The sequence below is a fragment of the Nyctereutes procyonoides genome, unplaced genomic scaffold (assembly GCF_905146905.1).
Source record: "Nyctereutes procyonoides isolate TBG_1078 unplaced genomic scaffold, NYPRO_anot_genome, whole genome shotgun sequence".
NCBI lineage: Eukaryota > Metazoa > Chordata > Mammalia > Carnivora > Canidae > Nyctereutes > Nyctereutes procyonoides.
Window position 1 is genome coordinate 56,198,724 of NW_026575125.1, and position 12,229 is coordinate 56,210,952.

At 41.5% G+C, this 12,229-nt stretch overlaps 1 pseudogene; it reads left to right on the forward strand.

Annotated features, from left to right (window-relative positions):
• Positions 1-204: 204 nt before the first annotated feature.
• Positions 205-3,076, forward strand: LOC129517957 (centromere protein N-like; annotated as a pseudogene).
• The last annotated feature ends 9,153 nt before the right edge of the window (positions 3,077-12,229 follow it).

Consider the following 12,229-nt stretch of genomic DNA (forward strand, 5'->3'; position numbering starts at 1 on the left):
TATATTTTAATTCAATAATAATTAACATGTTATACTAGCTTCATGTATAAACATAATGTGAAATAAGACAGTGAAAGCAAGGAAAATACCATATGATTTCATCCATTAAGTGGAACTTAAAAAACAAATAAAGACAGACTGAAAAAAAAAACCCACAACATACTCTAAAATACAGAGAACAAACTGATGGTTGCCAGAGGGGAGGTGAGTGAGGGGATGGGTGAAATATATAAAAGAGACTAAGAGTACACTTACCTTGATGAGTTATTGAATCATTATATCGTACACCCAAAATTAATAATACTGTATGTTGATTATATTTCCATTTAAAAAAATAAAAGGAAGAAAAGAGAACAGCTGCTGAGAAAAGACATTGCTAGCAAAGTCGGACTTGCCAAAGAGATGTATGAAACTGTTGCCAAGTCCATCAAGAGAATCATCTTAAAAATCCCAATGACTGGGGGAAGGAGTTAAGATGGCAGAGCAGTAGAACTCTATGCTTGTCTCAACCCTTGAACACAGCTAGATAAATATCAAGTCATTCTTAACACCCAAGAGATTGATCTAAATGCTGAGAGAACAAATTGCAGAACGGGGAAGCCACACTATGGAAGGTAGGAGGTGCTGAGATGTGATTCTGTGTAGAAAGGAATCATAGATGCTGCAGAGGGGAGGGATCCTTGATCTTAGAAACAGAGAGAAGGCAGCCCACAGGGAATTGAACAAAAGAAGCACATCCCCAAAACCATTAACTGGAAAAACTAGAGCAGTTGATTATCACGTTTTTACAAGCAGCAGAGCTCAAAGTCTGAGGTTGTAGAAGTCCATGCCACTGCCAAGAGGAGACTGGCATAGCAGTGCTCCTATGGGGAAGATATGCAGAGGCCTGGGAGGATGGCTTGAGAATCCCCTGGGTTGCACTGAGAGAGAAAGTTCTCCTACTTGGAGTGCACTTGAGAGAGGTGGCAGGGCCTGTCAGGGGACAAAAGAGCTGGCAGGCACTAATGTATTGCTCTGGTCATTAGCATAGGAACAGAGATATCTGCTGAGGGCAGCAAAACTTGGTCCCAGCTTTTTACTGTGCTTTATCATAAACTCCAAGCCTCTGCATGGTAGTGTGACTGCTTTTCTGGAACTAAGCAGCACCATCACACCATGAGGAGACCTCCCCCCAGGGGATCAGAACAGGTCCATGCCACATAGGATCCCTAAAACTTGGTGTTTTGAAACTCCTGCATGCCTGAGATAAAACACAGGAGTACTGTGCCACCCCAGCAGGCAGTCAAGCTAGAATAGAGAGAGAGGCAGAGATGCAGGGATACAAGAAGGGGAGCTTGTTCACTCTTCTGTGAGGGTTTCCTGAATAGTGGCAGGCGTGAATTCTCCACTCTGGGAACAGGACAGCAGGGCTTCACCATTTCCCCATGCCTAACAGCACTGACAGACTTCAGTAAGCAACACAGTTGCCCTCAGTGAAAGCTGGAGCCACCAAGGCCTGCCCCCCTGCACCTTGCAGGTGCATCTTTACTAGGGCAAGTTGGCCCACAATCAGAGCAGCAGCTCCTTCCCAGAAGACCACATGATTTCACTCATGTGGAAATTAAGAATCAAAACAGACGAACATAGGGGAAGGAGGGAAAAAGAGAGAAAAACAAACCATAAGAAAGTCTTAACCATAGAGACCAAACTAAGGGTTGATGTAGGGAGGCAGCCAGATGTAGGCTAAATGGGTGCTGGGTGTTAAGGAGGGCACTTGTGATGAGCACTGGATGTCAAGGAGGGCACTTGTGATGAGCACTGGATGTCATATATAAGTGATGAATCATTAAACTCTACACCTGAAACCAATTTTACCATATGTTAACTAACTAGAATTAAACAACTTGAAATCAAATAAATAAATAAATAAATAAGAAAATCCCAATTACTGAAATGTCAATCCTCAAAGCCTGAGTTGTTTTTTTTTTTTTTTTCTCTGAATATCAACTGCAAGCCATAAACTTCCAGCAGAGAAAGGAATCTCTCATTCAGGACTTGGTTCTGCTTTGGGAGAAGTGTGCAAGTCTCAATGATGCAGACCTTTTAGACATCATTTATACTTAATTTCATTGGCACCAGAAAGTTTGGGATATTTTTCAGATGAATAAATGACCAGATGAAGACATTGATCTTTTTGATATGGAACAATTCACATTCATTTAAGAAAATTCTTCAGAGATGGGAACCTGGGTGTTAAGCATCTGCCTTCAGCTCAAGTCATGATCCCAGGGTCTTGGGATCGAGCCCCAAGTCTGGCTCTCTGCTCAGCAGGAGGCCTGTGGCTCCCTCTCCCTCTGCCTGCCACTTCCTCTGCTTGTGCTCTTTTTGTCAAATAAATAAAACCTTTTTTAAAAAAGAAAATTCTTCAGAGAGCATCAAAAAATGTGATAGCTTCAGAGACACTGAGGAGAATGCAGTATAGGTTCAAATTAGCTGGGGTACAGTATAGAAAGCCAAACCAGCACAAACCTGCTTCTATGGTGTATTATTCCCAGATTCCCTATGCCATCACTTCCTGCGAGCTGAGAGCAATATATCCCTTCTGGGTCAGGCACTGATAGTTGCTAACAATCACCATAAGATTGTGAATATCGACTTAAATAGCCAGCATCTGGACTCTCTTAAGTCTATTGTTTTTTAAAAAGTATAATCAGACCACTGAAACTCACAGCTCTACTAGACTACTACAAGAACGAACCCTTGAGCTGGATATATACATGGATTCAATGATCATTCATGAAAACAGAATAGAAAAACAGAGTCCAGAGAGTGACTCAAGAAACATTTGGAGACTATCCTCAACCAATACTAGAATTTTCATAATATAAGATTGAAACAAAATTCAAGTGACTTAAATGGAGACATCTTGTTTGAGAGAAAAGAACCCCCCTGGGGCCTAAAAATGTTCTCTAGCTTGCATCTTCTGGAAGTGTTGAAATCCTTAGCACCAGCTGGTATTGCAAATGCACCATTTCCTCTGTTGCTCACTTGCATATCCAATAAGGAAATGTATTATTTTAAAATTAGGTATCTCTAATAAAAGGTATGTGGTTTTGCAAGCACAGTATTTCCCTAACTATACTGCATACGCATTTCAGTTAACAGCTAACTGGATGGCTTCTATTTATAAATTTGTGTTTTAGAAATTAACTCTTGATATTGACAGTTTAGAAATGTTCATGATTGTTGGAACTGATTCTTTCCTCCTCTACTGTGAAGTCCTCTCCCCCATACCCCGCAAAGCATAGCAATTGTGGACCTTTAAAAAATGACAAGATGACCTTTTTCTCACTCCTATCTCTCCTTGATCCTGAAAGACATCACATTGTAATTGCTTGTTTCTAAGGATTTTATCTTAAGCTTTGAATCATGGAAAGAAGCAGCAAGAAACTATATTCAACTCAAAAGTTTCTAGGAAAAAAATCATAAAACTGGTTCATTCAGAGGGTACAGTTGTGTCCATTAAGTTACTGCTTATCAGATGATTCAGTTATATAAAATAATAGTTTTATTGTGAATACTTTTCATAATCTGTATTACCATACATATGACATTCAAACTCATCAATACTATACTGATTTGTGAATAAAGATCCTTAGAGGGGATCCCTGGGTGGCTCGGCGGTTTAGACCTGCCTTTGGCCCCGAGCGAGATCCTGAGGTCGTGGGATCGAGTCCTACATTGGGCTTCCTGCATGTATCCTGCTTCTCCCTCTGCCTGTGTCTCTGCCTCTCTCTCTCTTTCTCGAATAAATAAATAAAATCTTAAAAAAAAAAAGATCCTTAGAAACTGGTGAAAAAATTTTTGAAAGAAAAAAGGAAAAAGTAAATGGAGTCACAGAAGAAATAGCCAACCTTAGATATGGTGACACTACCACCCATTTGATATATGAAGACATCACATAAATTATGAATCTTGTTGTGATGACCAAACACTGCTTTAAATCAGTGGCTTATATCTACATTAAGGACTGATTGCCAGCAATTCAAAATAGTAGGTGTTAAAACTGTTTAAATTATAACACATCCCTATGTTGACTTTTATTTCCCAAGATTATCTGTGCCAGTGATTACTGCTTTTAGTATTAAATTATCACTGCCAATAGTGAAATGATCTGTGGACATAAAGTAGAAAACTTACATTCATTTTTATCCACATTTCACAGTGGATCCCCTGGCCCTGAGAATGTTTACTACTTCCTACTTTCCATTTTCATAGATACAGGGTACACACACAATGATGTGGCTTCAACTATTTTCTAGCTAAACTCTACCACAGAACAAAGTGATCCCCAAATTATTGTCACCCTGGATAATATCATCACCCTGGATAATATCTAGTCTCTTTGTGAAAATCAAACACAAAGGGACTAAAAATAAACAGTATAATCCACTCATTTTAAGCCCATTATCTTGTTTCCACAGGTTATATAGATCTAATACTGGACTGGATGAACTAATGCCAATTATCATTTTCTAAACCTGTCTAAAAACTAATAAGGCAAAATATTAGAACTCACTTGGACTTTCTTGCAAGACATATCTATTCTTTCTTTCTGAGTTGGGCTATACGATACTTTTTTAGTTTGAGGTTTTTTTTTTTTTTTCATTTGCTGTTTTCTCCTTAGCATTGCCATCAAAGGGATCTATTTCAGGTAAGACATTGTCTTTTCCTTCTGGCCACTTGTCTGCAACTAAAGGCCTTATTTCTCATCTTTCTGACTTATATTATGAACCACAGAGAAAGCCTAAAAGAAGATTATAAAAGTAAGATTGGTCTGTATTGTCCCTATTTCTCTTAATACCTTTTCCTATCCTCAGAGATTGAATGCCTTCTATTCTCCAGCTTCTTCACCATTCTCTTTACAAATATGATTTGCTCTTAAAAATTTATCCTTAGTGCTAGGATGTTAAATAAATTTTATCTTGCATGCCAACTCTAAATTATTGATAGTAGTTACCTGAAATGCTTTGTAAAGGATTGTGGGGTTGCATCTAGTTGTTTTGAGTTATGGGAAGAATGCACTAAAGTAAGGATGAATATCAACAATTCAATGGCTTAAACACATTCTCTTTCTTACATGACACTCCCAATGTAGAAAATTCAGGTCAGAGGGATAACTCTATTTCTTAGTCATTCAGGGACTTGCTTTCTTAAAAGTAATTGTACTTCCATCTCATAGGGAATGACTGCCATTTGTATGGTTGAAGGTAGATATCTATTATGTCTAAGTTGCAGGGAATGGGAAGAGATGAGAGAATGGAGAGGCAATAATACACTAAATCTTAAGACCCAGGCCCAAATATGGCACACATCACTTCCACTCACTTCAGTGGTTATAACAATCATCTGTAGATCATGTAAGTGCAATGGAGGTTGGGAATTGTAGTCTAGCTGGACAGCCAAATGTCAAGCAAGAAGGGAAGACTGTATGGGGGAGGGGGCAACCACCAGTCTCTAGGGACTAAGCTTAGCAAGAAGAAGTGCCAAAATTGTTTAATAGTATCTGCCATGGGTTGGGAGAAAGAAACTGTATTTGATTTTGCCTTATGTGTGAAATGAAAGTCATGCTTTCTCTCCAAGGATGTTCTGAAGTTAAGGTCAAATTCAACAAATATTCATTGAGCATTACCTATGGGCCAGGCATGGTTGTTAGATTTGTGCAGGTACAAAAGTGAAATGAACATAGTCCATGTTTTGTCACATATTAAAGAATCAAAGACTCAACTCTAAATAACAGGATTTCAGACATCAGCTACCAAGAAGAAGAAATACAGACTTGAGAAAAAGGCCTTCTTGTACCTTGGAAGTCACACCACATAGGCACTATATAGCTCTACCTATTTGCAAAGCTAGCTCTATAAAAGTGAGATTGTGGTATTCCAGGGATATTAGGAAATGGACAGGTAGAATTTTGCAAGGTAAAACTGTAAACACTAAGGTGAGAAAGGATCAGAATACAGGCAAGGGTTATAAAGGCAACTAAATGGCACTGGTATCTGGTTAATCAGCCTAATCAGATAAATGTGCAAAAGCAAAATATAAATTCAGGCAATGATTCCAAGAATGCTGTACAATTACTATAATCCTGACTTTGGGTGCTCTGTACGTCTCCATAAACATAATGACATGAAGTACTCTGTAAGGATTAGTTCATTAATAATTAGGGAGAGCGGGATCCCTGGGTGGCGCAGCAGTTTGGCGCCTGCCTTTGGCCCAGGGTGCGATCCTGGGGACCCGGGATCGAATCCCACATCGGGCTCCCGGTGCATGGAGCCTGCTTCTCCCTCTGCCTATGTCTCTGCCTCGCTCTCTCTCTCTGTGACTATCATAAAATAAAAAATAATAATAATAATAATTAGGGAGAGCTAGTCCCAAGTATAAGCTATTCATAACCCAAACTCTTCTTATAAAAATGTTTCCCTTCTCATAAAAGAGGCTATATGGAATATGTAGTGAGAAAATCATTAATCTAGATATCAGGTGATCTTAGACCTGAGTTCACCTCAGCTATGTTTGTATCGTGACATTAAGCAAATCATGTTCTCTATACTTCAGGTGCCTCATCTTTATTATGTGCATTTATATACACAATTCCAGTTACTCTGAGAATTACATGGCTAACACCATCCTGCACAAAATACAATGGAATTCAATTGGAGTGAAGGAATAAAACCACCACATTACACAGATGAAACTATCTGCAGAGTCATAAAAGAGCAGTTTCTTAACTGCCCAGTGTACCATGTGAATGGGAGGGCACAACAGTTCATCATAGATGGAATCCACAACTCTTCCTCTTTTCTCAAAACGTAGATGGCATTCCAGAGACATTTTCAGAATCATTGACTGTTTTAAAAAAGTCTGAAAAGTGGGGGGACGCCTGGGTGGCTCAGTGGTTGAGCGTCTGCCTTAGGCCCAGGGCATGATCCTGGAGTTCCGGGATCAGGTCCCACGTCGGGCTCCCTGCATGGAGCCTGCTTCTCTCTATGTCTGTCTCTGCCTCTCTGTGTGTGTGTCTATCATTAATAAATAAATAAAATCTTTTTTAAAAATTAATAAAATTTTAAAATTCGGAAAAAGAAACAGATGTATTCTAGGTTTGGGAAGACAGATCTAATTGCTTCTCATAGATTGTAAAAGTCTCAAAATCCTCAAAATCCATCCTACCTTTAACTTCCTCTTCCATCTATTTTTCTTCCAGAGGAAGTTTTCTCATTCTACCTGCGAATTCTGCATCCTCACCACTAAGTTCCCCCATAGAAATGATAGGTTCTAATTAAGTAGTTAGCTATTTCCAAGTCTGTTCAAATCCAACTTGCTACCCTACTCTATATTCTCCTATTCCTTTGATCTTTCCTTATGCGTTCAAGTGATGAAAACTTCCAACACTCTAGCACTCTAGAGACGTTATGATTTTGATCCAGAGAACACATGGAAAAGAAATCAGAGTGGCTAAATGGCACATAACCATTATGAATGCTTGTACCAGGAGAAAGACTGTGGCAAACCCAGGAAATAATGGCAATAAAAACACCTTAAAAATTACCTTTATCACTAAAGGCAATCTACAAAATGGGAGAAGATATTTGGAAATGTCTTATCAGATAAAAGGCTAGTATCCAAAATCTATAAAGAACTCAACAACCCCCCCCCCCAAGAAAAAAAAATCCAGTCAAGAAATGGGCAGAATTTCATGTCTCCAAAGACACAGAATCGGCCAACAGACACATAAATGTTCAACATCACTCCTCATCAGGGAGATACAAAAAAAAAAAATCACAAGATACCACCTCACACTGGTCAGCAAGGCGAAAATTAAAAAAACTCAAGAAACAAGGACGCCTGGGTGGCTCAGTGGTTGAGCATCTGCCTCTGATTCAGGGTGGGATCCCGGGATCAAGTCCTGCATCAGGCTATCTCTGGAGGGAGCCTGCTTCTCCCTCTGATTTGTCTCTGCCTTTGGGTCTTTCATGAATAAATATAATCTTAAAAAAAGAAAACCAACTCAGGAAACAACAGCTATTGGTGAAGACTCCAAGAAAGGGGATCTATCACTCTTACACTATCGGTGGGAATGCAAACTGGTGCAGCCACTCTGAAACACAGAATGAATTTCCTCAAAGTTAAAAATAGAACTAATCAATGACCCAGCATTTGCACTAGGTATTTAATACTTATAGCAGCAATGTCCACAATAGCCAACAGTTATCAAAAAAAAAAAAAAAAAACAAGAAGGAAAGAAATCTTGTCATTTGCTAGGATGTGGATGGAATTAAAGGGTATAATACTAAGTGAAATAAGTCAGGGAAAAATACTGTATTTCACTCATATTTGGAACTTAAGAAACAAAACAGATGAACATAGGAGAAGGGAAAGAAAAATAAAATAAAAACAGGGAAGCATCATAAGTCGCTTTATAGGAAACAAACTGAGGGTTGCTGGAGGGGAGGTGGGGGGTTGGGGTAAATAGGGGATGGGCATTAAGGAGGGCACATGAGGGAGGAGGGGCAAGATGGCGGAAGAGCAGAGTCCCCAAATCGCCTGTCCCCAGCAAATTACCTAGATAACCTTCAAATCATCCTGAAAATCTACGAATTCGGCCTGAGATGTAAAGAGAGACCAGCTGGAATGCTACAGTGAGAAGAGTTCGCGCTTCTATCAAGGTAGGAAGACGGGGGAAAAAGAAATAAAGAAACAAAAGGCGGGATCCCTGGGTGGCGCAGCGGTTTGGCGCCTGCCTTTGGCCCAGGGCGCGATCCTGGAGATCCGGGATCGGATCCCGCGTCGGGCTCCCGGTGCATGGAGCCTGCTTCTCCCTCTGCCTGTGTCTCTGCCTCTCTCTCTCTCTGTGACTATCATAAATAAATAAAAATTTAAGGAAAAGAAAAAAAAAAAAAAAAAAAAGAAACAAAAGGCCTCCGAGGGGGAGGGGCCCCGCGAGGAGCCGGGCTGAGGCCGAGGTGAGTGTCCCCAGGACAGAAGAGCCCCGTCCCGGAGAAGCAGGAGCTGCACCAACCTTCCCCGGCGGGCGGAAAGGGGCCCGCAGGGAGTTGGAGCAGGACCCAGGAGGGCGGGGATGCCCTCGGGCTCCCTGGGACACTAACAGACACCTGCGAGTGCAGGAGAGTGCGCCGAGCTCCCTAAGGGCTGCAGCGCACCCGCGCAGCTCCGGAGGGGCTCGGGAGCGGCTCCAGGGAGGGAGCTGCGGGGCGGGAGCGCAAATCCAACAGCGCAGGCCCCGGAGCACAGGGCGCCGGGACACAGCCCAGGATCCGGCCTCCCCCGGGACAGGCAGAGGCCGGGAGGGCCCAGGACAGCGAGGACGCTCCTGCCCCGAGCTGAGCAGATCAGCGGCCCCGCCCCGGAGCCTCCAGGCCCTGCAGACGGAGAACCGAGAGCCCCGAGCCCCGTAGTTCCTGCGGAGGCTGAATCCAGGCTTCCAGAGTTGCCATAGCAACTGCGGCTGTTCCTCCTGGGGCCCCACGGGGTAAACAACCCCCGCTGAGCCCGGCAGCAGGCAGGGGCAGAGCAGCTCCCCCAAGTGCTAACACCTGAGAATCAGCACAGCAGGCCCCTCCCCCAGAAGACCAGCTAGACGGACCAGTGATACTCCCCCGTGTTCCAATACAACTTGTTTTTGGCCACTCTGCACTGAGCAAAATGACTAGAAGGAAAACCTCACCTCAAAAGAAAGAATCACAAACAGCCCTCTCTCCCACAGAGTTACAAAATCTGGATTACACTTCAATGTCAGAAAGCCAATTCAGAAGCACTATTCTACAGCTACTGGTGGCTCTAGAAAAAAGCATTAAGGACTCACGAGACTTCATGACTGCAGAATTTAGATCCAATCAGGCAGAAATTAAAAATCAATTGAATGAGATGCAATCCAAACTAGAAGTCCTAACGACGAGGGTCAACGAGGTGGAAGAACGAGTGAGTGACATAGAAGACAAGTTAATGGCAAAGAGGGAAACTGAGGAAAAAAGAGACAATCAATTAAGGGACCATGAAGACAGATTAAGGCAAATAAATGACAGTCTAAGGAAGAAAAACCTACGTTTAATTGGGGTTCCCGAGGGCGCCGAAAGGGACAGAGGGCCAGAATATGTATTTGAACAAATCCTAGCTGAAAACTTTCCCAATCTGGGAAGGGAAACAGGCATTCAGATCCAGGAAATAGAGAGATCCCCCCCTAAAATCAATAAAAACCGTTCAACACCTCGACATTTAATAGTGAAGCTTGCAAATTCCAAAGATAAAGAGAAGATCCTTAAAGCAGCAAGAGACGAGAAGTCCCTGACTTTCATGGGGAGGAATATTAGGGTAACAGCAGACCTCTCCAGAGACCTGGCAGGCCAGAAAGGGCTGGCAGGATATATTCAGGGTCCTACATGAGAAGAACATGCAACCAAGAATACTTTATCCAGCAAGGCTCTCATTCAAAATGGAAGGAGAGATAAAGAGCTTCCAAGACAGGCAGGAACTGAAAGAATATGTGACCTCCAAACCAGCTCTGCAAGAAATTTTAAGGGGGACTCTTAAAATTCCCCTTTAAGAAGTTCAGTGGAACATTCCACAAAAACAAGGACTAAATAGATATCATGATGTCACTAAACTCATATCTGTCAATAGTAACTCTGAACGTGAATGGGCTTAATGACCCCATCAAAAGGCGCAGGGTTTCAGACTGGATAAAAAAGCAGGACCCATCTATTTTCTGTCTACAAGAGACTCATTTTAGACAGAAGGACACCTACAACCTGAAAATAAAAGGTTGGAGAACCATTTACCATTCAAATGGTTCTCAAAATATACCCTAAAAACTATAGAACACTTCTGAAAGAAATTGAGGAAGACACGAAGAGATGGAAAAATATTCCATGCTCATGGATTGGCAGAATTAATATTGTGAAAATGTCAATGTTACCCAGGGCAATTTACACGTATAATGCAATCCCTATCAAAATACCATGGACTTTCTTCAGAGAGTTAGAACAAATTATTTTAAGATTTGTGTGGAATCAGAAAAGACCCCGAACAGCCAGGGGAATTTTAAAAAAGAAAACCATATCTGGGGGCATCACAATGCCAGATTTCACGTTGTACTACAAAGCTGTGGTCATCAAGACAGTGTGGTACTGGCACAAAAACAGACATATAGATCAATGGAACAGAATAGAGAACCCAGAAGTGGACCCTGAACTTTATGGTCAACTAATATACGATAAAGGAGGAAAGACGATCCACTGGAAGAAAGACAGTCTCTTCAATAAATGGTGCTGGGAAAATTGGACATCCACATGCAGAAGAATGAAACTGGACCACTCTCTTGCACCATACACAAAGATAAACTCAAAATAGATGAAAGATCTAAATGTGAGACAAGATTCCATCAAAATCCCAGAGAAGAACTCAGGCAACACCCTTTTTGAACTTGGCCACAGTAACCGGAGAAGGACAAACAGTGTATGTTCTCATTCATTTGGGGAATATGAATAATAGTGAAAGGGAATATAAGGGAAGGGAGAAGAAATGTGTGAGAAATATCAGAAAGGGAGACAGAACATAAAGACTTCTAACTCTGGGAAATGAACTAGGGGTGGTGGAGGGGGAGGAGGGCGGGGGGTGGGGGTGAATGAGTGACAGGCACTGAGGGGGACACTTGACGGGATGAGCACTGGGTGTTATTCTGTATGTTGGCAAATTGAACACCAATAAAAATTAATTTATAAAATTAAAAAAAAAGGAGGGCACATGATGTGATGAGCACTGAATGTTACATGCAACTGATGAATTATTGAAAACTATTTCTGAAACTGGGACACTTTGGTGGCTCAGTGGTTGAGCATCTGCCTTTGGCTCAGGTCATGATCCTGGAGTCCTGGGATCAAGTCTCACAATGGGCTCCCTGTAGGGATCCTGCTTTCCCCTCTGCCTAGGTTTCTGCCTCTCTGTGTCTCTCATGAATAAATGAATACAATCTTTAAAAACAATTACATCTGAAACTAATGATGTTGGCTAATTGAATTTTTAAAAAATAAATAAAAGTTGCTCCTACAACTAGCAGTTTTTATGCCTTACTCATTGTGAACAGAATGGCTGGCTCAATTTTAGACCCAACGTTAATTATACAACTTTTAAACCGAAATGGTAGAAGGTTGCCTATGTCTACTAGTCCCAGTAA